The sequence below is a fragment of the Malania oleifera genome, chromosome 1 (genome assembly GCF_029873635.1).
Source record: "Malania oleifera isolate guangnan ecotype guangnan chromosome 1, ASM2987363v1, whole genome shotgun sequence".
Classification (NCBI taxonomy): domain Eukaryota; kingdom Viridiplantae; phylum Streptophyta; class Magnoliopsida; order Santalales; family Ximeniaceae; genus Malania; species Malania oleifera.
Window position 1 is genome coordinate 25,168,639 of NC_080417.1, and position 4,603 is coordinate 25,173,241.

Genomic DNA, 4,603 nt, shown 5'->3' on the forward strand with positions numbered 1-4,603 from the left:
CAATTTTCATTTAACACTTCCTAGGTTTCGAATACTCCAAGTAGCCCATTAAACCCTAAAAAATCTTACTTACCTTGATTTTGGGATGGTGCCCCAGAACTCTAGATTGAAATTCTGCTGCAACAAAGTTGTAGAAAATCTCCCCACGAACCTCGTGGCGGTTCCCGATCATCAATCTAGGCTATAATGAAGCCGGAATCGGAGAGAGAGAGAGAGAGAGAGAGAGGAGATAGAAAATATGCTGAAAAATAAGGGTTTTCATATTTATAGGCCGACGTTCGCCAACGAGTTCAAGTGATTCGTCGACGAACCCATGAAGGCACTTTGTCGATAATAAGGCTAGTTCGTCGACGAACCTGAAATTTCCTAAAATTCCTAAATTCTTGGTATCTTATCGTCAACAAGACACGTGTACTTCGTCGATGAAATCTATGGGACATTTGTCGATGAAAACCCTAGGTTCGTCAACGAATCTCTGCTGATCTCCCTTTTAAATTTCCTTCCTTTTTCTTATTCTTTTCCTCTCTCTTTCTTTTCTCTTATTTTATTACTTCATTAATTTAATTTTTCTGGTCTTTACAATTATGTTGAGTTAGTTTAGTCGGCCAACAAGTTAAGTCCGGTCTTTGGACCACACAACCTAGCCATGGGGGTAAACATGACACCCATAGGTCAAAAGAAGTTTTTATACATATTTATATATTTATGTGATTAGGGCCATTTATTAGGCCTAAATGATGATTTGAATGAAAAGTATGCATATATATACATGGGCATAAAAGGCCTACATAATGATACATATTTATATATGTGATCAGAACCCCCGTTTAGTAGAGTTAAATGATGAGATATTGGAAAAGTATAAAAGGAAGTAAAAATATATAGATATATGCATACAAAAATTTAAATGAAAATGATTTGCAGTTGGTCAAATGATGTGTTTTAACATTTACGATATTAAGTTTTATCAGGGCATGACTATTTTATGGTATCAGAGCTCAAGAGATAGGTTCTGTAGACTTTAGGAATAAAAGGTACTAGGCTTGTTAGCACTAGGCCATTGCATTATGTTTGTTGAATTGTGATGGAGATCTGTTACAATAATCATTACGCGTATTTACACCCTTCTCGAGCCAAACCTACATCAATTCTATGGTTATAAGCATATATTTAAAAAATTAAATCCTAATAATAGAGGATATTTTTAAAAAATTTAAGATGTAATTATAAACTAGAATCATTTCATAACATTAAAAGTCTAATTTATTATAGTTCACATTCTTGCTTAATGCTTATATGCTTGTTGTAACACCCCGGACCCTTAAACCCAAGTCTAGTGCGTCATACCTGATATAATCCTGACAATCCATAATTCCATACATACGCAGCGGAAAATATAATCATAATCTCCACAAACATAGTTCTATAATACCAACATTCCATAATACCAGAGTTTGTTATTTCCTATCTAGAAATCCATAAAATTTATCCATCACCTGCATTTTCCCAAATACATATATCTCCAAAATCATTTCAGTATTTTCACAACCATTCATCCCTCAACATCCTTAAAAATCATAACGACATAAAACATAAATACATAAATATTTACATCCAAAATGTCAACAACATATGCCCTGTTTCTTTACATTCCTCAAAAAGACTAAATACCCTCGAGCTCCCTAAGTTCGACCTCGAGGATGTCCTGAAAAAGAAATAATCATATTTAGGTGAGACGCATCTCAATAAGGGAAGAAATACACATATTAAAATAGCGTGTGGCTAACATGAGGTATATAGATATCATTTTAATTACATTTGCAAATCATCATATAACATTGAAAATCGTTTTCTGAACCTAAACAATCACATGCAAATATTTAACTCATGAGATTACCCAAGGATAGGGGTGATTACCCGCCCATACAAGTAGCACCTCTCTACTCTGATACTTAGGCAACCCTGAGGTCACAACTAAAGTATACCACGGCACTCACCTTACTCAGTAAGCCCTCGAGTGTTAACTTGATTTCATACTCACGCTTTCAACCATAATTTACCGAAAAAGGCCCTAAGGATAGGAAAATCTACCAGCCCATACTAATAGGTTTCCTCTACACTAGTACGTTATGCACTACTGCCACATCTGAAACTACTAGTGCACTCGCCTTTCTCAGCAAGCCCTCAGGCGAAGAGTTTGTCCCGCCTAATCGTAACATGTTCTACATACATAAATACTTCTAATATCATAATACTTTATTCCTTTCTGTCATTATTCATTCATACACATCTGTTCATGTTCATAACTTAAACATTGCATTTTGTTTCACTTTAAGTGACTCTTTCCCATTTATTTCGTTCACATTTGTCATTTCATTTCATGGTCATTCCATTGTCATTTCATTACATAACATTTTCATTTCATTCCTTCATACTACAGCCACTCTTTAGCCATCATTTGTTAGTCCACATAGAAATACACTAGAATCTACTACAATTAGTCCACATAGAAATGCGCTAGAATTTGCTAACATGGCTTTCAGCTGTCATACATTTACATGGTTGCATTTAACATACACAGGTAACATAGTCCATGTCATATTTTATTCATAATACTTTACTTGCTTAGTCTGCATCTCATACATTTAATATATATATATATATATATATATATATTTGCACAAAATCTCATGCCACACAATTTGACAGTAATTTCATACATATTCCTGTAAAATAAGTCAACCCACATTTAACATTTATATGCTGAAAATACATTTCATTTCTTACATAATTCCTCATAAATCACTTTTCACTTTCATTCATTTACTTTCACATATACATAGCTACATAAGCAATCCTAGGCTTAAAAAACATAGTTTTACATGGTTGGCATTTTAAATTCATATAAAAACATATATATATATATATATATATATATATATATATATATGAAACATGTAATCCATTTTAATTCATGAAAAACCTAATTTAATACATAAATTTTCCCCTTACCTGACTTCAAACTACGCTGGCAAGATCCTCGAACCGATACCTGCAACGTTCACTTGGACCCTGAATCTAAAAATCTTAGCTTAATTAAAATAAATTCCAATTAAGTCAAATCTTAAGGAAAACACTTATTTACTATTTCCTAGGCTCCATACAACATTATTCATTAAGGAAATCTCAAAATAATTCACTTACCTTGATTTTGGGATGTTTTCCAAACCTCACAACCCAACGATCAGCTCCTACAGCCTTGCAGAAAACGATCCTACGAACCTCGTGGTGGTTTTGTATTGTCAAATCGGGTCAAATCCGACCAGAAATCGAAGAGAGAAGGCTGGGAGATCGTTTCAGAGAGAGAGAGAGAGAGAGAGAGAGAAGTTCATGAATTACGCTGAAAAATGAAGAACAACCTATTTAAAGACAAGGCTTCGTGGATGAGACACATGGATTCGTCGACGAGGCACTATAGAGACTTCATCGATGAGATTATACCTTCGTCGACGAAATTCAAAGTTTCAAAATTCTCTCTCGGGATTCCTTCGTTGATGAGGAACAGAGTTTGTCAATGACCTTTAGAAGGACACTCGTTGACAAGAACAGGACATTCGTCGACGAGGCCTGCTGTTCCTTTTAAAAATCCTTCCTTTCCCTTATTATCCATTAATCCATTTCATTTATTATATTTTCTAATTATTTTAAATTTCTGGGTCATTACACTTGTCACCTAATGATCGACAAACTTTGTCTGATGACTTAGGTGACCATCATAGCCTAATGACTACGTGGTTCTATCATCTAAGTGGTTACTTACAACTTCTATGTTGTTTGAATGATAAGTGATTCCATCCATTAGGCAATTTGTGTCTTACCTATAATGTTTGTCTTACACCTTTTATAGGCAATTCTCCACTTAGACATTAGTGTGATTAAGTGACACATGATTCACCTTGCCTAGGCTACCTCTTTTTTCAAAATGACTATCTTGACTAAATGAACAACATAAAATTTTGAGGAGGTGCACAAATATGACCAATCAAATACTTAAAAGCAAACACCCACACCTAATGAGTAAACTCAAAGTGAGCAACTAGTTAATTAGTTGACTAAGATGTTCTTCTCAAGTCCTTTGGTGCGAGGAACCTTTAGTACCAACACATATAACATTCAACTTTAATAAGTATTCAAATTTCCACATAATAAGTTTTGCCACCTCAAATATGAAACTTTATCATTATATATATATATATATATATATATATATATAGAATAAATATCCATCTCTATTTTTGTAAACATATACAACTATATATGAACATTTGTTGTGAAATAACGCCTCTTACAACAATGCACAGCGTAATAACAATATTGTTGTAAAGAATCAAACAAGCATTTGCAACAATCTAAATGGTGATACACAAAATATATCCACAACCACAACAGTATAAAGAAAGTAAAGATAAGAGCAACGACACCAGGGAGGTGGTTCGGCAAAGCCTACATCCACGGGAGCAATCGGCAAGAGTTTCACTATGAAAATCAAAATACACACTCAATGATCTTCTCTCCTTCTCTCGTCCCTTTCTTACTCTCTTAC